The sequence below is a fragment of the Megascapheus bottae genome, chromosome 22, assembly GCF_031878675.1.
Source record: "Megascapheus bottae isolate mThoBot1 chromosome 22, mThoBot2.hap1, whole genome shotgun sequence".
NCBI lineage: Eukaryota > Metazoa > Chordata > Mammalia > Rodentia > Geomyidae > Megascapheus > Megascapheus bottae.
In genome coordinates this window covers 25,856,140-25,880,479 of record NC_143530.1, presented here as the reverse complement: position 1 = coordinate 25,880,479, position 24,340 = coordinate 25,856,140, and the positions used below count along the sequence as shown (strand labels likewise).

Here is a 24,340-nt window from a genome sequence, read left to right as displayed (position 1 = left end):
AAATTATGCTAAAATTGAAATTTCTTGTTTTGATGAAATTTATGATTAGCTAAAAATTTCTTCAGGCTTTTTAGGTATACAATTGTATCTTTGTGTCATTCCTATTGTATTGGTGAGTAGCAGTACCCAGCATTCTAGTTCCCTGTTCCCACTTCCCCAGTGCTAATGCTGGACTTGAACTTTGGGCCAGATTGTTATCCCTCAGCTCTTTTGCTAAAGGCTGGCACTATACTAATTGAGTCACAGCTCCACTTCTGGCTATTTGCTGGTTAATTGGAGGTAAAAGAATCACAGAGTTTCTTGCCTGAGCTGGCTTTGAACCACAGTTCTCAGATCTTGGTTTCTATACACAAGTATCTATACTTGTGTTGTAGGTGCCCAGCTACATCTTCAATCTTTTGGGAATACCTAACATACTTACCCATAAAATGCCTTGACTGAATTAAATTTGATTTATCAGCCTTTTATAAAAAGCTGTATCTCAATTTTTTTAAAGAATTTATTAACGTTGATTTTTACATCTTTTTTTTTTTGGCCAGTCCTGGGCTTGAGCTCAGGGCCTGAGCACTGTCCTTGGACTTTGTCAAGGCTAGAGCCCTTATCACTTGAGCCTCAGCACAACTTCCGGCTTTTTTCTATGTATGTGGTACCGAGGAATCAAACCCGGGTCTTCATGCATGCTAGGCAAGCACTTTAACCACTAGGCCAAACTCCTGGCCTGCTGTATCTCAATTTTATTTTTGGTTAAAGTACCCCTTTTTATGCATCACTCTTCAAGAAATATAGCCAAATTATTACAGAATAAAAAATATGGACTTAGGTACTTGATTTCTTCTTTGATATTTTGAGACCAAAGAAATGTCTACATTTATGATGCTGACCTGTGTTGACTTTAAGTATTGTGGACTTTATTCAAGCAGATGTGAGCTTTTAATTTGAAGACAGTATAGATTAGCTAATCAGTCTAAAGCAGACTTTCTCATAACTGTTGGTAAAGTCACATTTTTTTCTTTTTGCCTGGCCTGGGGCTTGAACTCAGGGCCTGGGCACTGTCCTTGTTCTTTCTCAAGGCCAGAGCTCTACCACTTGAGCCACTCCACCATTTCCAGCCTTTTTTGTGTATGTGGTACCGAGGAGTGGAACCCAGGGCTTTATGCATGCTGGGGAAGCACTCTACCACTAGGCCACACTCCTGGCCCCTGGTAAAGGCACATTTTAAGTGATATGTTTAAAATTAGTAATTACATATTTAAATTATCCAAGCAAAAAAATCATATGCCTCATATCTAATTTTTGTATGGTTGATATTAACTTAGAATGATGTTTAGTAGAAAATAATATATAAATGCCCTAAGACATTTAAATTGAAATATGGAAAACCCACTTCAGGTTGATATTATGTATGTAATCAAGAGCAATTCTTTTGTTTTTCCTTAATAATTCTACTTAATAAAGAATAAATTTGATGAAATAGATTAAGAGTATGAATTTACACTGACTATATTATCTCATTAAGTTTATCTTCTTGATGTTACTCAAAGATATCATGTGTTTCTTATATCAGATTATGCAGCAATGTATATAATATTTACTCTGATTTGTTCTTGTTTACATGATTATATCTGAATGTTATACTTGCCTTTGGGACTTTTCAATGAAAAATTAAATATTTTAAGCTAAACTTCCCTAGATAGGTACATTAAAATATATCATCTCAATATAGTTGAGCTTATCCTAATAGACATCTCTAAAGGTTATTTGCCAGTGTAAATGCCATGCAATCACATTATGCCAAAGTTTCAAACCAGTTAGAAGCTGCAGTTTTTAACTCTGGTCTGTATAAAAATTTTTGTAGACTAGATATAGTTTATATTTGACATCACAGCAAGATACAGACATTGATAACACTTAGAAATATTAGTCAACCAAAATATTTTGAAGGTTACTGAGTGATTAGAACTAAGTTTATGGCCAACATATACAAAGTTTGCTGAAGCATCCACTCCTTTGAATATTCTTTAGTTTCTTAATCTAGAATAATTGCTTCTGATACATGGAAATAATTTCAGAGCCCATTTTAGAGTTTCAATCCCTAATTTTTCGATGGAAACGAATCAAAAGAAGTGATTTGCCCAGAAATAATATAATGATATAATACATGGTAAAGCCAGACTCCACATTCCTGGAGACATTTTTTTTTTGTAGTGGAAGAGGTAAGCTTCATAGCCAGACACATTCTACTCAGTGAATATTTTATGTCAGCCCTGATTAGAGATTGTTCTTTTCATTGTCATCCTAGTTCAGTTACTTTTATTACCAATGGGTACTCGCTAAGTACTTTTTCTTTGTAATGTGTGCTCATGTAGAATGTGTGTTTTTTTAAATAGTAGAATATAAACTGTAAAATATTTTGGGATAGCATTGCCTTGACAAATGTTGTTATTAATATGATAAAAAGTCAGCACTCAACCTACAATAAGAAGCCAAGGTAAGAGGCATTTCCTCTAATTTCGAGGATAATTTTTAAGTAATTCCAGGTAACTTTAAGTCAAGTTATTTTTTTTAATTGTTGTTGCTTTTTGTTTTGTTTCTTTCAAAGAAGAAAGGAAAAGATAAAAACTCCCCTTTCCCTATACCTCGATTCCTTATTAATGCACGTAGTTCTGGCTGGGGTATGTTGTGTTTGCTGTCTCCCCACAGCTTGTAAAGTGGTTAAATATAGTCAGAGTTGGGTTTGTGGATCAGCAAATAGGAAAAGCAGGGAAAGCTGGAGGTGGATTGGAGAAATGTACTTCAAAGTAATTTATTTTGACGCGTTTTAAAGGCATCTTTGTAAATGTACTTTTAAATACCAGTTCTGTTTCCTTGAATCCATGCAAGGGCATAAAATAGACTGGCTTCAGAACTGGCGTGGGAATATTTTCAGCAGCATTACTGCTTGTGTTGGGACAGCTGCTCTGCCTTGTACCGCTGGCTTTTTTTTTTTTTTAATGGGCCTAAATTCAGGTGGCTAAACACACTGTTCTGTGGCAGAATTTTACATAATCCTCATGTACATGTTTATTGTGTGTTTATTGCATGTTTATTCACTGGAGTGTTGTGGCTAAATTCCCTACCTGTTAGGTTTCCTAACAGAATGAAGCACAAATAAATGCTCTGATACTTTCCAGCAGTTTGGTTAAAAAATAAAAAGATAACTTTTCTCCTTATTTCTGTTTAAAAAATTTTGTTTTTTTTATTTGTAGTTTTGCAGTGGAATGCAGGACATTTGGTGGATGTTAAACATGGACCTTACGACTAAGTTATGTCAGTCCTTTTACCTTCAATTAAATAAAATCAGTTAAATGGATTATCTTTTCAAACCAAACAAATGGTTCTTCAATTATTTTTTTAAGTTAATAAAAAATACTTTTCTGTTTTTCCCTTCTGTATTTTATGTACCGAAGTTTTGTGGTACTCATTGCTGAAATAATTAGGTTTACTTGATTCCTAGGATACCTTCTAAGTCTAATTTTTGTGATAGTAACAGTGGATTCACCGTGCAGGGGATCTCAGTGTGTTCTGAGATTCTAGCATGATGCTTTTGAGGTGTGTAAGCACTGTGTAAGTACTGTGTTCCAGCAGGTGGCTAGTCTCTCACCTTACGTTCTACTGTAATTCTGCATATTTGTGAGTAGTACTCTCTATTAGTTTACTCAAATCTCTGGGGTTTAGCTTCCTAAATGTCAATGCTTTTACATGCCAGAGTGTGATAACAAGTCTGCTGTCAGGACTACTAACACCAACTCTGGACCAGAGACTAGAGGAGGATACATTTAAGTCTTGTATTTGTATGTTGTTCTCTTACTTATGATTTCAAAGTACATATTGAATCATGGAATAGATCCATTAACTAGAGGTTTTCACACTACAAATTTGAATTTACCACATTTGGCTTAGTCACACCAGCATTTAATTTATTTTGGATCAGCCTTTCTAGAAAGAAACTTAAGGTTTTACTACTCTAAAATGTGTTTGAAAAGATTTTTTTACCCATTTCTCATTCAACGTCTGACAAAACTGTGAAAGTGTTTCCAGAATAAGTAAAAATGTGTTTTCCAACACTGGTCTGAGAAAGCAAATTTAATTCTATGGTGTTGGTGCCCTATTAAGAAGGTTTAATATATAATAGGATTTTATGCAGGATTCTTCTAAATGTGAAATGCTTCTAATATTTTTCAAATATAACTTGAAATATAAATATTTTGTTAAGAAAACTTGTGAGTAGCACATCCTTCATTTGGCATAAAATATAAGTGCTTTTAGTTTGTAAGTTGATGAATTATATTTTTATGTACTTTTTTGAGAATATTAGAGAAAAGTTGTTTTGTAGCATGATCTAATTTGTAAATACCTTATTAAGAAAACCCTGTCAAAGGTACATCATTGCTATTCTTATTTGATAGATGATGATAACATGTGGGTGGGCAGGGGAGGAGCAAATTGATAAATGCAGAGAGATCTAGAGTGATGATCTGGGAATGATGCAGAGGTTTCCAGTGTCCTTGTGCCAGACTAGAGATAATCAATGCCAAGGTTTCAAAATTACAGTAATCTGATGTCTGGGTCTTTCTTCCCCATTTGGAGCATTGTCAAATACCCTTTTTGGACCAAGCCACTGGAAACTTTAGGCTCAGAGCCTCATGAATCTCTTCTGGGCTAGCAACCAATGTCACGTACCACTGAAATTAAGGACTCTTTACATGTGTGAGAGTGAGGACAAGCTGGGATTGGTTTCCTGCTTTTGGCAGTCTGCTCTGTCAGAGATTTAAATGATTACCATTTTGATTATTGTCAAGATTTGTTTCAGACCATCATTTTCTCATTTATGTCGACCAGTAAGTTTTTTTTTAAAGGTTTCATCAAAACTCAGTTTTCCAATGTTCTGTTTTTCTCTTTATTTTAAAATATTGACCCTAACTCCAAAATACCATAAAGCAGTAGGCATTTTAAAATTAATTTAAGAAGCACCAGGTAAGTACAGGTCAGATGGGGCTTTCATTTTTTTTTTCTTTTGGTTTATTGATGTCAGGTAATGACATACTTTGCCTGTTAGTGACTTCCTCTTCTAAGTCTTCTTCATACTCTTGGGACACAGCAGTCCTTCTAATGAAGAATATTTCTTTCATTTCTGCTACTGAAATTTCATTATGTCTTCAAAGGGTCAGCTCAAAAATTAAAGAGTACTTTCTTTTTTAATTGATTAATTATTTACTTTATTGCTGGGATGAGGTACAGAGGGCTTACAGTTAGATTCATCAGGTAGTAGGTACATTGCTTCTTGAACATCGTTACCCCTTCCCATGTTTTAACCACTTTCCCTTCCCTCACCCCCTCACACTTACCTTGTTTCCCCCTTACCTTCCCTTTAACAAATAAATGTATATACAGTATACCACGAACACACTTTGAATTCTATAGCTAGATGTAGATACAACCCTAGAGGGGAGAACTGTTAAACAGTGATTGTAGCTTTACAGTGTACTTTCTTGACAGATTTTGCCCAATAGTTAATTCTTATTTGTCTTTTAAGATTAGTAGGAGAAATAAAACTACTTATCAGTAGTAGTACTGTAGTGGAACACATTCTGAGGAAAGAAGAAAAATACTTTGTCTTGCTCTTATAGGAACCTATTTTGACGAACTAAGAACCCCAAAATAATAAAAAAAATTAATACAGTATTTGAATAGTTAAGGAAAGAAGTAAATTATAGTAGATTACCTGAAGGAGTTAAGTTGGTTGACTTTTTCAGATGTTATCGGAATTGTAAAGCTTTAAGAGCCACAGATGACATGAAAAATTGTGTAATTTAATTAAATTCCAGTCTTATATAACCAGAGATTTCCTACTGGATTTGTTCATTGAACATTTCATTATTTCCTAAAAGTCAAAATGCCTAGAACTACATATCATCTTTTCATGATAATTTGTTCATAACTATTCAAATAGCCTATTTTTTAAAAATGCTAGTCCTGAGGTTTTAATTTAGACCCTGGACACTGTCTCTGAGGGTTATTTGTCTGTTTTTTTTTTTTTTTGCTTAAGGCTAGCACTCTATCTGCCACTTGAGCTACAGTTTCACTTACAGCTGTTTTTGGGTAGTTAATTGGACATATATTTTTTTCTTTTGCCAGTTCTGGGGCTTGAACTCAGTTCCTGGTCACTATCCCCAAGCTGCTTTTGCTCAAGGCAAAAAACTACACTTAAGTTACAGTGCCACTTTTGGCTTTTTCTGTTTATATGGTACTGAGGAATTGAACACAGGGCTTCATGCATGCTAGGCAAGCACTTTATCAATAAGCCATATTCCCAGCCTGATATAACAGTCTTTTGGGCTCTTCTATGTGGGTTGGCTTCCAACTGAGATTCTGAGATCTTAACTTTCTGAATAGGTAGGAGTGAATCACTGGACCCCTCTCAAATAGCCTATCTTTTATGTGTAAGTACTTACCCGCTTTCATGTCCTAATATACATCTTAGGGCATATGAATAGCTTAAGTACTAGAAAATAATTACTGTCCTGCAAAGTTTTTTTTTCCTCCCAATTTACCATCCAAGTAACAGTGCACAGCATATGTCTTATATCATTGTGTACAAGAATACATCTTTGCTAATAATTGATTTTGATAGATGTTTAAACTTTGGCTAAAGTGCAACATGTTTAATGTGCATTTATTTCTCTGGTAATGAAGACAATGATATTAATCCACTTTCTGTTTTAACAAAATACGTGAATCCCTACTCACAAATGGAAGTAAATTTTGCTCACAATTTTGAGATTGAAAGTTTAAGGTTGGGTGGGTTTATCTTTTTTTGTCTTTGGGAAAGGCTCTCTTTGCTATGTTACAACATCATAAAGAAGTGGAAAGGGAAGTTGTTATGTGGAGCAGAGGTCAAACACTGGGGATGGTTTTATTTTAAAACAAATTAGGCTAAAAGAATCAGTTTTTGATACTAACATTTATCCTTTCTAAGGTCAGAGCTTTCAGTGACCTAACTACTTTCCACTAGGCTTCACCTCTTAAAGGTTACATTATCTCTTAGTACTGCCACATAGTAGTGCTTCTAGCACATGAAATCTTGGGGTCCATATTTGTATTCATACCAAATAAAAAAAAATCACATTGGGAACATTCAGATGATTTCTGGCATTTTATATTCATGTTCTGTAACATGCTCGCTAGTACATTTGCTGCTAGTTCTATTAGTTTGTTTTTTAAATTGGTATTTAGGATGAAAAATACATTCTGGCTACTAAATGTTTCCTTTTGCTTATATGTGTGGACTATATTCAATAAACACTTGAGGAACTGAGCTAAAATGACACATCTGTTCCTACTACTAGTAATCTAATGAAAAAATTGAAAATTCGGACTCTTGTTCCTTAAACCCCAACCCTTACTCTATTCTCCATCCTTATCTACTGTGTTCTCCTAGAACCTTCTCTCTGGTAATATCAAGGCATTTGTGTCTAAGTAGGTGGGCCAACGTGCCTTTAGTCTGTGTGCCTAGAAATCTTTCTTGCCTTTTATCTTCATTTAAGTTCTCAGTTTGCCTTCAGTACTCACTTTAAATGCTGTCTTTTTTTTTTCTTTCTGATATTTTCTTATACTTCCAGGCAAGTATTTTGGTGCCTGTTCTGGTGTCTCACTATCACTATGTTAGGGACATAGCAGGACAGTGGTTGAAGGCTTCAAGTTAGATAGTTTGGTGTACTGTATTATATTTATCTTTCTTATATTTATGATATTTTGACATTTAAAAAACCAAACCCCAATCCCTTCCTGGATGAGGAGAGACAGCCTCTCCTGGGGCTAGTTGCTTAGATATAGCAAGAGTTTAGCTATGAGCATGCCTTAGGTATGGAACTACCCTGTATTTTCTCTTCTGTCTGTCCCATGTACTTTAGAAGGCCCATATTTCCTCCTGGATCAAATACTCTGCAACTAGATACGACCCTTTTAGCCAAGAGTCCCCCGAGATAGTTCACAATAGCCAATCCTAAATTGATAACTTTGATCTGCATTGCCATTCCAGGCAATCTCAGGAAGAGCTTTTGCTTTGGCTCTTATCTCAATGTTGTTCTTTTTCTTTATTTTTTCCCCTTAAGGAGTTTTATTCTTTTTTATTGTATTTTAATGTCCGGATAATATATAGAGGGGATTACAATTACATTTGTCAGGTAATGGGTGCATTACTTCGAACCTCGATACCCCTTCTCATGTTTTTGTCCACCACCCCTGTTGTTCTTTTGAAGCTTTCTAATATGGCCCTGTGTGGCTGGCTGTGCCTACTATCTCTAGGACCTTTGAGAATAATAAACCTTTTCTTGAACCTCTCCTGTAATTTTAATTTTGTTGTTGGCTGCACCTGAATGACCCTCACCTAAAGGAATAAAGATCTGATTCTATATCTTTATTTTTGCCTCTTTGTAGCTGTGCAAGCCCGACCTCACTTCTTCAACTCCATGTCCATATCCTTAAAATTGGCCTAATCATGTTGAACACAAGAATGAGTGAAAAACAAACATGGCAGGGAAGAATTAGAACCAGAACATGGAATGTGTATATTAAAATGTTTTTCTTTTTTAAATTTGGTTAGACTTTTGGGAATGGAGATGATAGTTAAGGGGAGAATTACGATTCCTTCATTTAAAAGTTTAGGTTTATTCAGATAGGCCTATTTTTTCAGCTTTATTTTGAAGAACCCTGGGTAGACTGGTAATGTCTCAAAGTTATTTAAGGAGCTGGAGACCTGAATGTCACAGGAATATGAAAGACCCAGTGTGTGGGAGGATCTCCCAAATCCTTCCATAGCTCCCTGACCTGGCAACCAATTTAGTAGAAATGTCTTGTATTTATTGATGCCTTCTTCCCTTTTCTCCCATTCTCCCGCCCAGGAACATACATTGCCAACTCCAGTCATTTTGGATTAGAGACAAGTTAGGGTAGTCAAAACCACATTTTAACTAACTTCAACTCCAGTGATCCTGTTTTCAAAGTTGGTCACATTCTGAGGTACAGGGAGTTGGGATTTCAACATAAAAACTTGTGAATATAAAATACAAATTATTACAGATACTGTTTGTAGCCTGATACATTGTTTGTTAAATAAGCTCTTCTTATATGAACATAGTTATTTTCTCTTTTGTCTTATATACCTGTTTGGGGGCATTATCAGTTGCTATCAAATGTACATTACTAGCCTAAAACCAGAGGGATCAAAATGTGTGCTAAAGGAAGGGGACTGAGGAAAGAGGGCAAGCAAGATAGTTCAGAGTTTAGAAAGAGAGAGAGGACTAGAGAGAGAGAGGGAGAGAGAAGGAGAAGGGAAGAGAAAATGGAAAGTATGAATGGGAGAGCACACACAACCAAAACCAAATCCAGACTTCTTGGCTTGCAGTCGTTTGTAGATGTTTCAGAGCTGGCAGCCTCGGCAAGCATGGTCACTGTGTGTGGCTGCTGGCCCTTTGTGGTTAGAAGCCCAGTATTTGGAAAGTGGCTTCTAGCTTACCTGGTCATCCTTCCCTTCCTTTTTGTGGGTTTCCAAGCCAGAGGACCCATTCTCAGTTCAAATAAAGAGTTTCTACATAGTATTATTTCTGCCTGTGTAGAATCTATATTCAATTGTTAACTTTTTTAAATGAATGTCTTGAATTTCTTAAGTAATTTGTTTTTCTCAAATGTTTACTCAATCATGGGAATGCGATGTTTTGAGTGCTTTGGGAAAGTAAAAGGTTCTATATATATTATAATTAGACTATAATTCCCCATAAGTGAAGTGTAAGTGAATGCAGGCAAGCAGTATTTCACTTAGCAACATAAGGAGCTGCGTAATATTAAATGCAGGAAGAAACAGGGAAAGAAGTCAAAGACATAGGTATCAAATACACAGAGAAAGATTGGAAAATACAAATAAAATAGACCTTTGCCATAGTGTTTATTTCTTTAAATACTTGAAACCATGAACAATAATTTCAGTTTTTTATTATCTCAAGAATAACTTTGTAAAACCTTTTGATATGGAAGTTTGTATTGTGTTTGTATGCTTAATAATTATTTTTTTGGCCAGTCGTGGGGCTTGAACTCAGGGCCTGTTCACTGTCCTTGGACTTTTCTCAAGGCTATCACTTGACCAACAGCACCACTTCCAGCTTTTTTCTATGTATGTGGTACCAAGGAATCGAACCCAGGCCTTCATGAATGCTAGGCAAGCAAGCACTCTACCACTAGGCCAAACTCCCAGCCCTGTATGCTTAATAATGTATTCAACTCAGTCTTCTAAGTATACTGGACTACTGAATGGTTGAAATAATTAAATAATCTTAGACGCTGTTGTTAAAGATTCAATATTTGATGATGCTAAATTTTTTTCTTATTTTTTAATGTAAGATTTAATTTTATATAAATATCTCCCATATATTTTTTAGTTATGTTAAATTAGATGTTTTATATCCCAATCAGCCAAAATTTTAGATACAGGCCATGAAATTGGGGTCTCAATTATTATTATTATTTTTTGGGTGGGGGGCATGGGGCTTGAACTCGGTCTGGGCGCTGTCCTTGAGCTCTTCAGCTCAAGGCTACTGCCCTACCCTGAACCAAGCCCCACTTCTCATTTTCTAGAGGTTAATTTGGAAATAAGAGTTTCAGGTCCTTTTGTGCCCGGGTTGGCTTTGAACCTTAATCCTCAGATCTCAGCCTCCTGAGTAGCTAGGATTACAGGCATGAGCCACTGTGCCTGGCTCTCAATTATTTTTGAAGTAAATATTTTAAAAAGTAATTGGAAACTAGTTTGGAAATTCAGATTTGGATGAAAGTAACTTACTTTTTTACAGGTCAGTCCTAATATTTCAGCTTTTTGTAATTTTTCCCAGACCATCCATATTTGAACATCATTAATATTATAGTTGTAATGTCTGGTATATTATAAATATCTTTAAATCATTTAAAAATAATGTATGGTTCCACTTCCTTGCTCTGAGATTGCTATAAATTCATGGGACATTTTTATCCAAACAAATGAATAATTGCAAACACTCATGTATAATATTCTTTTAGTATTCTGGACTCTTCAGTAGTAGAATATATAGTGTGATCATTCTATTGCCTGAAATAATGCTCACTTATAATACACTGGCTACAAAGTGGTCTAATTTTTTAATTTTCCTTTGGTCTATATTTTGATTCTTTATATATTATTATATTTTATTCTTACTCAGTTGTATGTACTTAAATAAAATATAAATTAACAATGCCCCCCCCTTCTCTTTAAACCAGTCCTGGGACTTGAACTCAGGGCCTGGGCACTGTCTTTTGACACTTTGCTCAAAGCTAGCACTCTGCCACTTGAGCCACAGTGCCACTGTTTGCCTTTCTGTGTATGTGGTACCCAAGGAATGGAACTCAGGGCTTCATGCATGCGAGGCAAGCATTTTACCACAAGGTCACACGTGCAGCCAAACAATGTCTTTTTAAAAAATATAATCATTGGGCTGGGAGTTTGGCCTCATGGTGGAGTGCTTGCTTAGCACTCACTAAGACTTTTGATTGCTTGGTACCACATGCATAGTAAAAAAGCTGGAAGTGTTTCTGTGGCTCAAGTGGCAGAGCTCTAGCCTTGAGAAAGCCCAAGGACAGTGCTCAGGCCCTTAGTTCAAGGCCCAGGACTGGCAAAAAATATATATAATCAAAATTCAATGTCTAAAGAGAACTTGGTATTCTGATATCTTCAAAATAATATTAAATGAGATCTTTTATGCAAAAAGAATATATTCAACTATAAGTCTGTGTTAACAGTTATAAATGAAGACTAAAACACAGCTGGCCAGGTACCTTCTTTACCAGGATGTAAACTGGCAGCCATTGTGGTGGGTTAGTGCCTGTGCTGCAGAGCTTTTTCAGTGTTTTGAAGTTCACTCCTAGTTTAGCACAACAGTGAAAGCTTTTAAGTCAGTTATTATTGCAGCACTGCATGTAAGCATGAAAAGTATGTCTGTGGGTAGCTTGATGAAAGGAGTCTTATTGTTGGAATCATGTTGTTTGGATCCACCTTCTTGTGATGATGATGATGATGATGATGATAATGATAATGATAATAATGATGATGAGTTGTTTCCTTGTGTTTCTACTAAATTATAAGTCCATTATAATTTAGTGCTAATTGTGCACTTGCATTATTTTTTAAAACTAGCGATAGAGATCTCATTGAATGAGTGCATGGACTGTCTCTATTATATACATTTGTAATAGCATTTGTTTAATCTACTTAGTAGAAGGATTAGTTTGAGCAATGGTTTTGAAAATTAAATGTTTATTATCTGTAAGTAGTTGTACAAAGGAGTTACTATTTAACAACTCAGTTTATGAATACAGTGCATCTTGATTGATACAATTCCTCTCTATCATTCTCCCCATTCCTTCCCTTCAGTTTTCCTAGTTTCATAGGATATGTATTGAATTTTATGCTGTGTTTTTCCCCACCTCCTGCGTTCATTCCTCTATTTACCTCCACTTGAAAACAATAACATTAAAAGCTGTTATGGAATTTTATATTGGTTGAAATATTTTTATCTTTATTGACATACAATTATTGTAGAAATAATGCTGCTGTTAGGATTGGATAAATTGGTTTATATTATGTCAAATTCCCTGTTACTGTATACAAAGGATGTAAGATTTCTGAATTTTAATTTTCTAACCAGGAAAAATAAAAATAGTATCAGCTACACCAGAAATATATGAAATGCAACTGGAAAAAATACTTTAGAGTTCTTAGCAACTGAAAGGAAATAGTTATTTAAATCAAATTATTTTGATAGAAACAAAAAGTTCTTTGATAATCATATATACTTTAATATTAGGTTGACTTAAACCTACCTATAAGAGGTTGTAGCTTAAATGTATAATTCAAATATATAAAAATAGTCAGATTTCTCCAAACAAATTACAAATTTCAACCTGGGCCCTGGTGGTTCATGTTTGTAATCCTAGCTAGAAGACTGTGATCTGAGGATCACAATTCAAAGCTATCCTGGGCAAAAAAGTCTATGAGATTCTTACCCAATTAACTACTCAAAAACTGGAGTAGAATTGTGGCTCAAAGTGGTACATCGTTGAGTGAAAGAACCCAGCGGCAATGCTCAGTCTCTGAATTCATGCTCCACAACCAACATCACCAATAACAAAAATTACAAACTTCAGAAGAGAGAGCAGCTGGAAGCAGGACCAGTTTAAGTATTATTAGTAGTTCAATAACAATAATAGTACTACTAACATTTGGAGCTGGACACTTGTACCTCATATCTGTACTGAGTACTCAGGAGGCTAAGATATGGTCTTGGTTTAAGCTGTCCTGATCAGATAAGCTGTGAGATTCCTATTTCTGGTTAACTAGCAAAAAGCCAGAAGTGGAAATATGGCTCAAATGGTAGAACACCAGCTTTGAGTGAAAAAAACTAAGCTCTGAATTCAAGCCTCATTACCAGCACATTTTCCCCTCCTTCCCCCCCAAAAAAATAAATAAATAAAAGAAAAAGACAAAAGATTCGACCAAAAGATGCTCGTTGTCAGATTATTTAGAATCACAAAATTTGCACTGTAAGTTCTATAACTGAAGTTAATTAAGCATTTTTTTCAGCCCTACGTCCTTGCAACGTGGGAAATTTAGGTTATGTTTCAGAGACCAAGATAAGGGGAAGTATTCAGTTCCTAATAGGGAGGGTCATATTCCTCACCTAAAGAGTCTTTCTTCTAAAAGCTCTGGTCTTGTCAGCAGAATCTTGGACATGTTTCTACTAATCTAATTAAGTACAGATTTAAAGAAGTATATGGTTGGATACGATTTAAGCCTTCACTGCTGTTGGTGTAAGAAAGCACAACAAAATAAAAGACAAAACATTAGTTCTGTGGATGTTTGAACTGTAATTGCAGTATTTTGCTAACAGTTTTGTGCTTTTCTCTACCCATCTGTATGTTGGCACTGACACAAATCTGGGTTGTACAGCCCTAAACACAGTAACACTAGAAAACAGACTGCAAGTATGGTAGAACATACTTAAAATATGTGATCTTTTCCTTTCTCCAGATGTGTTTTGGATATTGTCAAAGTGGCACAACCATAATATACAATAAACCTAGTATCACCTAAGGAGTAAATAGACCTGTACTTGCCTACAAAATTAAATTTTACCAGCTGAACCTACCCTGGGACAACTCTTCCCAGTGAAACTAACATTCTTTGTCCTCCCTAGAATAAATAATTTGTATTCTTCACTCAACACTACATATATTAGGTAATATTGCTAGTTTTCTCATTTGCAGCTTTCAGGGTGAATGCTTACACATATTTACACTCATATACAGACAATTAAATTTCATCTATCTTTTAAATGATTTAAAGTTACTGTGTTTTTGTGATTTTCTTGTTATTTTTGACCCCAGGGCCTTGTATATGCTAGTTAAGGATCTACTAGTAAACTATGTTCCCATCTACACAAATTAGTTCTTAGGTTGCATCTTCCTTTATTGTTTTATAATATTCCCATAGGTTCAGAGTAGAATTGAAATATACTAAAAAGCCAGTCAGTGACATTTTTCTATCATGATATGTACATGTTTATAGAGCAGTCTTAGCTGGTAATTAATTATATACCTGATTAATTATATACCTGAAAGAAATTGAGTTAAAAGACTCAAGAATATTTGTAAGCAATTAAAGCTTACAATTAACCAACAGTGATAGTTTAGCAGCAGTATATTCGATGAATGTGTTCAAAATAATATTTATATTTTTTCTATATTTATATTTTTGTTATTTATTTGTATTACTTAAAGTCACAAATGAAAAAAAAAACACAAAAAACCCTTTTTGTCCTTCTTCTTTAGCCAGGAAAGAAATTATGAAAAAATGCATGAGGAAGTATTAATAAATCAAGTTAATGCTAAAATTTCATAATTCCCCTTTCAGTGTGAAATTTTTTGTTCCAACCTTAAAGACATAAGAAAACTGTAAATGTTTAATTAGCATGGTTTTGAACACTGGAAACAGTGCTGCTCTGTCCGAGTAAGAGTAAATGCAAAACATTATTTCCTACATGTAAGTCACTTGAGTGATTAGAATATGTGCTTTAGACTGTCACATATGTAAGATAAGGGAGGCCAAGAGGCCTAGTGGTAGAGTGCTTGCCTAACATGCATGAAGATCCAGGTTCAAATTCCTTGGTACCACATATACAAAAAAAGCCAGAACGTGCTGTGGCTAATGTCGTAGAGTTCTAGCCTTGAAAAAGCCCATGGACAGTGCTCAGGGCCTGAGTTCAAGCCCCAGGATTGGCAAAAAAATAAAAATAAAATTAAAAAAAGATAAGGGAAAAGGGATAAGAAAAGAGAAAAGAACTAATTTGTAAAATTTGAGTTACTTTTGTTTTTTATATAATTATAGCTATTTGCTATAGTATAAAGAAATATTAAAGCATTCAGTTTGCTGGTAACAGTGTCCTTATTGTTCTACAAGTCATTAGTAATATATATTTGAAGCCCTGCTTAGTAAAAACTTTATTCTTATGTTGTTTTAAACTCCATATTAATTATTTAGCCAGCACTGAACTGGTCAGATAGGCAGATCATCAACAGGATTTTCGACAGGGATATATTTCTTGCATTTCCTCCGTTTTTTTCCATCCTTGATTTCATGCCAAGTGGAATGATTTATTTCTCCAGGGCATTGTGCCATCCGGGATAAAGAGGTCAGTGTGATAGTATTTCATAGCTTTTCTTTAATCCACAAAGCCTTGCTACCCTCTGTCTATGACTCATCTGCTGCTGTTCCCCGATAGCAGGACGTTTTGCTTTAGCTGGACAGGTCACCTGCTTTTATTCTCATCCTGTCCACGTGTGCTGTGCTGATGTGTGTGAAATCTGGTGGGCTCAGCCAGTGTTGAACCATAATGTTATCTAGGCCAGGAAATGCCTGGTTGCCCAGATACTTCTCAGAGCAATAGAGCAGGGACTAAATCTCTTATTTCCTTCCTGTTCCTCTCTATTCTATAATACCTAAAGTCCAAATGAGTGTTTGATATTCACTAATTCAACTCACTTTTCATTGTTAGTAGAGTCTATAGAAGATAAATATTATCATACTAAAATTTATGAAAAAATCATATTAAATGAAGCATATTAATGAATGCTAATCAAAATGAACTACAAGATATGGAAATGAGATATTTTCCTTAGTGTACTGTATACAGTTACTTCTATTTTTCTTCTGCTTTTTATTTTTCCTTTGGTGTATCCTTTGTTGTCACTATTTTTTATTTTGGTACAATGCAAAGTTTATCTGATTTGGGGATAGGATAAGAATTGCAGAAATGATGAGACTAAGGACAAAGGAGGAACCAATGTAATGGTGATGTTTAGGAGACACTGTGTTGGAAATGAACTTTACAACTTGAGGGGAAAGGGAGCTGGGGGAAAGGAATGGCATGAGAAAACGAGAGGGAGTAACAATGTTCCACAAGAATTTTACTCATTTCCTTATTTAACTGTAGCCTCTCTGTTCATTAACTTTACAATTAAAAAAAATCTGTATGTCCATCATTGTGGAGTGATGATGCCTATTAATGAGGCTAATCATCAAGTAAATGCTTCATTACAAGTTCTTCTTACTTAATCCTTTGTCTAGGTCTAAGATTTTGGGAGGAGTCTCAATTTTACTTGGTTGCCCTTTTGTAAAATGGAAGTATTAACTAACAGTCTCATAGGGTTTTTTTTTTGTTTTGTTTTTGTTTTTTGCCAGTAGTGGGCTTCAGCTTGGGCCTGAGCACTGTCCTTGGACTTTCTTTAGGCTAGAGCTCTACCACTTGAGCCTCAGCACCATTTCTGGCTTTTTTCTATGTATGTGGTACCGAGGAATCTAACCCAGGTCTTCAAGCATGCTAGGCAAGCACTCTACCACTAGGCCAAACTCCCGGCCCCTCTCATAGGGTTTTTGCAATGATAGAGTTGATAGATATGGAACATATGGAGATGTGTAGCATAGATATCCAAAGATATACAAAGTGCTGGGTGTGTCCATTGTTAATATTGGTGATCATTGGAGTAGAGGTTCACAAAAGGAGTTTTTCCTCTTAACAATTGAAAAATTCAATATAAATGACAAGAATGGTGTGTGTTATAGAGGAAGAGGGAGATAAACAGTTCAAGCTGAAATAGCTTACACAAGAAAAGAAAGCCAGTGGCTGATATTTCACAGCCCAGGCTTTTATTCATGTGAAGATAAGTATTGGACTCCATCCTTGATGCATCTGCGTGTCATGGACATATGTGAGTTGTATCTTTGGATTTACCTTTAAGACATTGAAAACATTTCTTGGACTTTATGTTTCTCCTATCATTAAATTAAAATTTATCTTTCTATACCTTATGAACAGTGGCTTTTCTACCTACTTGTTTTTGAAACCTTTAATCCTATTTTGTTAAATGCGTTCCTATTACAGAATAATTACAGAATATTATTTCTTCTCTTGAAATTAATGTTATCATTATTAATGGGAGTCTGTGCAGATGTACTTGGAGTTCAAAATTTGGTATTTGCTTTTTTGTCAACCGAAGTAAGCATTGATACTAATTTATAATTTGAAAGGAGCATATATTTCAGCCTGTTATTATAGGATTGTATCACTGAAAATTTGCTAACCCATATTTGGCATTCTTTTTATTTTTATTTTTTGTGAGTCCTGGTCTTGGGGTCAGGGCCTGAGCACTGTCCTTGGACTTTTTCAAGGCTACCATTCTACCACTTGAGCCTCAACACCACTTCCAGCTTTTTTCTATATATGTGGTACTGAGAAATCAAACCCCAGTCTTCGTGCATACTAGGCAAGCACTCTTCTACTAGGCCAAACTCCCAGCCCCTGGCATTCTTTTTAAAGAAAATATATTTCATTGTTATCATAGAGGTGTCATCCCTTCCCTCGTTCTCTCCTAGTTTTTCCCTGTAGTGTCTAGTGTGTATCACTGCTGTGTTACTGTATTTGTTCATTCTTTGTCTCACCTTTTCTGTGCCAAAAACAAGTTAACCAACAAACAAACAAGACCATGTTTGGCTTATATGGGACGTACGAAATTAGATAGTATTATACATTATGTAAACACTTGTAAAAAATAAACCAATTGGCATAATTGTAGCCAGATAGGAAAATGGATAAAATATATAAAATGATAGACAGTCAAAGTTGTTTTTCTGATTCTTGTGGAACCAATAACCCAATACTGAAAAAAATTGAGCCTACATGTTAGGAATGAGTTAGGGTAAAGAAAAAGCATGCAGGTCAACAATTATAAAATAAGGTAAACAATATACAGTTGGGTAACATTCTGATCACTCCAAAGTTGTTTTTCTGGTTTTTGTGGAACCATTAACCCAATACTGAAAAAAATTGAGCCTACATGTTAGGAATGAGTTAGGGTAAAGAAAAAAGCATGTAGGTCAACAATTATAAAATTGTCTCCACTCATTTAGGCCAGTAAGGTCCTAAGGCTCTGGGTCTGATACCCAACACCTCTAAACAAGCAAAATCTCCGAAACAAAAAACTACCTATGTAAGTATTTTGTTTACACACACACACACACACACACACACACACACACACACACATACAAAAAAATTCAGGATGGTCCTTCAACATAGCAGTTAAAGACAAGTTGTTCTCATTAAGTAATGGCCAGAAAAAGTTGCCTTATTAAAAAAAATCTGTTCCTGAATACAGAGGAAATATACCATGGTATTAAATATTCTTTTCTGATAAAGGAAGCAACTACAGAAAGCCTAAATTATATTTGTTCAAAATAACCAGTGCTATTGAGGGGGAAAAAAAAACCAAACTCAACAACTCCCAATACTATTTTCAAAACCAACTTGATTTTCATTAGAATGTAGTTGTTTCACACCATTAATTCAAAAACCAAGACTCAGATTATAAATATATATGTATAAATATATAAAAAAACAATGCAAACAATTATTGAGCTTCATCTTCTGGACAAGAATGCCAAGTTAGTCTCTCTTCATAAAAGGCAATTACAATCTGAGGACACTTCATATTTGCCTCTTTTGCCAGCACCAAGTCAGCTTCATCTGAATCTTTCCATTTCATGAGAAACATCAATTCTCCACTGCTGTCTGTGGCACCAATTATTCCTTCAGGATCTAGACCTCTAGCAAAGCCCCTTGGTTTGTTAGCAGTATCTCTTTTTTTCTTTGATTTGCTGTCATCAGATTCACTGTCTGATAATCAAGATTTTCTTTTTGTACCATCCTTTTCTTTTCCAGCATTTTGAGAATTAAGAAATGCTTCAATTAATTCTGGACAATCTAAATTTTCTTCAGGTTCCCAAGTATTATCAGCATCTGTAAATTCCTTCCACTTCAGGAAATATTCTACCTTCCCACTCACTACACGTCGGTCCAGTACTTTTTCCACAACAAATTCTTCAGGCTCTGCTTCTTCAACTTTTTTACTCTTTCCATTCTGTTTCTTTCCTATTTTTTGCAATGTAGTTTTGTTAGAGGCCATTTTTAATTGTAGACTTGATGAGCTATGACTCAAATGCTCCTGGTCGCTATCGTGCAGCAGCAGCATCTCCCTTGTTAAGTATTTTTAAGAGCAGAATTCTGTCATCTACCAGAAACACAACAAATCAAAGAAAGTTTGGATACATGGGATTGAATTAAACTACAGAGCTTCTACATGGCAAAGGACATAGCTAGCAAAATAAATAGAGAGCTTGTAGATTGCCAGCTAGCCATACAAGGACATCATATCTAAAATACACTTAGAACTCAAAAAATTAACCCCCCCCAAATAAATCCTTACAACCTCTCCAATAAGTGAACTAATGATTTAGACCTCTCTGAAGAGGAAATAAGAAGGGCAGGAGACAAATGAAGAAATATTCAATATCTCTGGGCATAAAACACATGCAAATCAAAACCGCTTTGAGATTCTACCTCACCTCAGTTAGAATGGTCATTTATCAAGAAATCTAGTAACAACAAATGCTGGTGGGTATATGGCCATTGGGGAACACTACTGTGCTGTTGGTTGGAGTGTAAACTTGTTTAACCACTCTGGAAAGAAGTGTGGAGATTCTTCAAAAGACATAGAGCTCCTCTATGACCCAGCAATCCCATTTTGGGGCATTTACCCAAATGACCACAAACAAGAATATACTAAAGCTACCAGCACAACCATGTTCAAGGCAGTATTACCATAGCTAACATATGGAACTAACCTAGATGCCCCTCAGTAGATGAATGGATTAAGAAAATGTGGTACACACACATACACACACACACACACTCACTCATACTCACACATGCACAGTGGAATTTTATGCTTCCATCAAAATGATACTGCCTCATTTGTAAGGAAATAGAAAGACTTGGAAAAAATCATATTAAGTGAAGTAAGCCAGACTCATGGAAGCATAGGCTTCGTGGTTTCCCTCATTTGTAATAGTATATGTCTAGGATAGCCCTAAGAAAGGATCTCAGTAGCTATGTACATGTGACCATATAAGGTAAGGTTAAATTAAATGAACACCAAGATATGGAAACAAGAGGTTTTCCTTTGTTGTTGTTATTTCTTTCATTTTTTTCTCCTTTGGTTTATATGCTGTTGTCACTGTACTTGATTTTGGTACCCTGTGTCTTTTATATATGTTTACCTGAATTGGGGACGGGAAGGGCAACAACAAAATGATGAGACAAAGGACAAAGGTGAACCAGTGCAGCAGTGGTACTCAAAAGACAATATGTTGAAAATGATCTTTACAACTTGGGGTGGGGGAGAATTGGGGGAGAGAAAGTGGGAGAAAAATGAGGGAAGGGGCAATGCTATTTGACCTTACATATGTAACTGTTACTTAACCCTCTGTACATCATCTTGACAATAAAATTTAAAAAATAAAAGCTGAGAGGTGAGGAATAATTCTGTGATCTAAGTTAAAACCTATGGTTTCAGTAAAAAACATGTTCTTTATTTTGATGTAGATTCTGCTATTTTCTCAATGTGTGACTGGACAGTAAAAATTTAATGGTTTTGAATCACAACTTCTTGATTTGTAAAATGAAAAAGGTGGATTAATTAATCCCTGTGGTCTTTTGAATTCTCTGAGTCTAACAGAAATTCTATCCAGTGATTTGTTACCAACATGATCCAGGTGAAAGACTTGTTGAATATATTTTGTCCCTGAATGCTTCATATCCCACTGGTTAAATTGTTATTGATTCAAAACAGCATCTCTTGCTATCATGGAACTGTTTGTAGTTCTCTTAGAGTAGGTTATAGTTGCAATTAGTTGATAAGTTCCTATTAAAGGAACAGGAATATGCTAGTGATAAGCAGGGGAGACCATGTAAGTGAGCACTTCCTTGCCATGCAGATGGGATATTCTATGACCTTATGCTGAGATCAGTTGGCATGGATTTTTCTTTCTAATACTACTTACTTATTCTGCTAAAAGAACCTGCCAACTAGTGCCTTAACAGGAAAATATAATGTGATTTAGTGTTTAGTTTAGAGGGGTTATCAAATTGCATGTAATATTGGCTCCTTTTTATTCGTCCTCCTTGGCTATAAACATATATGTGTTGAAAGACAGAAAAGAAACCCTGGATAATAGGAGAGGGATTTCTGCATTTCTTCCAGCTCTTAAAAAATAGATGGAGTGTTAAGTAGTTTTAATATCACTAAAATATGACTAAATTTTTAGAATTATGCTTTAATTTTTATATTAAGAGATTTTATTAACACTGATTTCAAATCATATTTCAAATGCCATGTTTAATAAACAAGTATTCAAGAAGGGAATCTATATACAATCACTGGCACATAAATTTTAGAACATAATTAAAATTAAGCTGAGACTTTGTATGTCAGAGATACATATCAATCTATATAATCTAACATATCAACAGAGTATTCCATCATAGGTTATGCTTTAATTTTTATGTGATGATTTCTGGGTTATTTCAGAGTGCTCCATGAAAAATGAAGGTCCATGACCTCTAAAGAATAGAAGAGGTGGAAAATGGGTGAGAAGAAAGGGGTGGCATTAGCTAAGAAGCATTTAGTGTAATTAAAAAAAAGACTGGATAAACCAAAACTTAGCTGTTTTGGACTATAGGCAGAGGCCACATTCCTCTAATGCATATCTACTACCATGGCAATTCTACCTCTAAGCAACTCTGCACTGCCTTATAGGTGTGCATGTGTCCAGAACCAAGATCTGGAAAATCTCAAATGCTGTGTCCTTTTTCATTTCTCTTAGCCCTCGAGTGTTCTAAAATTACACGATTTCTCACTATGGATCACTTGATTAAAACTAGAAGTACTCTTTAATCCATAAATCATCCTTAATGGAAAATGACTGAATCAGGTTGGTTTGAAAATGAGTCCTTTATGGTCTTTTAGTACTTTATTGGGTTTTGACATATTTTAGTAACTCCTAGGTGGGGGAGATCAAAGGAACAGGTTATTTCTTAGCTTAGAATAAAAGAAGACTTAGATTCTTGTTCGGACTTTGTTGTAACTATTGATGTGATGTGGGGCAAACTAGCTAACCTTCTTTTCTATGTTTCACTGAGTTGAAGTGCCAAGTGATTGCTTGCCTTCTTAACTAAGGTCTTAAGATAGAAAACATTTCTGTGTCTTGAATATGTTAAAGTATTACCTAAAACAGTATGGTGTTTATTATAGAATACATACCCTCAAAAACCACGTGCAAAATTAAGAACATCATAATTGGGGTATTAGTTCTCTGATTAAAACATTTTCTGTAAAAGCTCTGAATCTAGGCTGGACTTCATACCAGATTATATTCTTATTGAACAAATTAGTGATTTAATCTGATCATTTCTTGGTTTCAGAGGAGATAAATGTGACAGTTAATGGAGGTTCTTATTCGGTGTGACTTTTCAGACATTACTCTGATTGGAACATTCTCTATCAGCCTGTGCTCTAAGTGGAGGCAGAAACAACAACCGACTGACTTGGTGGACATCTGCTTACTCAGATACCATGTCTCCCTGGTGTCCCCCAAGAGACTGTGGGGAGGATGAAGAGGAGACCAGCTGAGCTCCGTGGGCCAGAGACCAGGAGCCTTCACTAGGCTTGTTTCCCACTCATTGTGCAGTCTGGGCCCTATCACTGGAAAGAGCTGGCAAGGAAGTGAAGAGGAAGCAAGTGCCACTGCTAGTTCAGAATGTTCCAGTGTAGTTGGAAAGTTTGAGAAGTGGCCTGGGTGAGAAGAACAAGACCTATTGACAGGGTTCAGTACTGGTCAGGTCTGTTTTACATCAGCTTTGTGAATAATCACACATCTTCCCACCCAGGGGATCTTTAGCACAGTCACTTCTGCCTTTGTTAGTTTATTTTTTTTAAACATTCTTTATAAGTATAGTACAACACTTAAGTTTTTATTCCAAGAGATTATAACACATGAAAAACTTCTCCTTAACATCAACCATTTAACAGGTCTTTCTAACTAATTATCAAATTATTCTCTTTTTACAAAAACTTTTCTATAAAGCTGTTTTCTCATTGATTGATTGATTGATGAGTTTATTATTATTATTATTATATTGTTATTAACAACAATAGTGCCATCATTTCCAATGGTCATGTTGGCCAACCTGGCTTGTGTTGGCCTGAATTGATCAGTTTCCTGATGTTAACATATTGTGTATGTAACAACCATGCACATGTCAAACCCTTTCTCTTCTCTGTGAGTCTACAAACTAGAATAGTTAAGAAAACAGAAGAAAGCTGTTGGAAGTTTTTTTTTTTTAGTTTCTTCTGGTGCATATCCATTATCAATGACAACACTTTATTCTAGAAACAATCAAAAGGATGTTCTCAATATATGTTTACAGCAGATGTACATATGATACAAACATGTGCTTGTCACTCTTAAAAACTGAAATGGTTCACTCTGTTGGAAATTTATGAACCACAATGTGTATCCATTACATGTATTGCCTTGTCATTCTATTTCAGTTTGTGCAAGATTTCTACATTGATGTTGCCTCTGATTCTTCTGTATATTTCAATTTCTTCCTTTATCTACTGTTACTCTCTAGAAGAATATTCTGTGGGATGCTATGTAATACATATTCTCATTATTACTTTTTTCTCCTCATGATCCTTAATTCTAGTTCAAATAGCTCTTTAAATGCTTTCCTCGAAATCCTTAATATAGACCATCTTTTTATATTAGCTACTCTTGGCCTAACATTTT

General features: G+C 35.2%; 1 protein-coding gene and 1 pseudogene across 1 annotated transcript in view; one reads left to right on the top strand and one right to left on the bottom strand.

Moving 5' to 3' along the window:
* The window catches only part of Gmds (GDP-mannose 4,6-dehydratase), a 550,906-nt gene that overhangs the window by 69,834 nt on the left and 456,732 nt on the right, over positions 1–24,340 (top strand). The window lies entirely within an intron of this gene.
* On the bottom strand, positions 19,060–19,614 carry LOC150048388 (chromobox protein homolog 3 pseudogene; annotated as a pseudogene).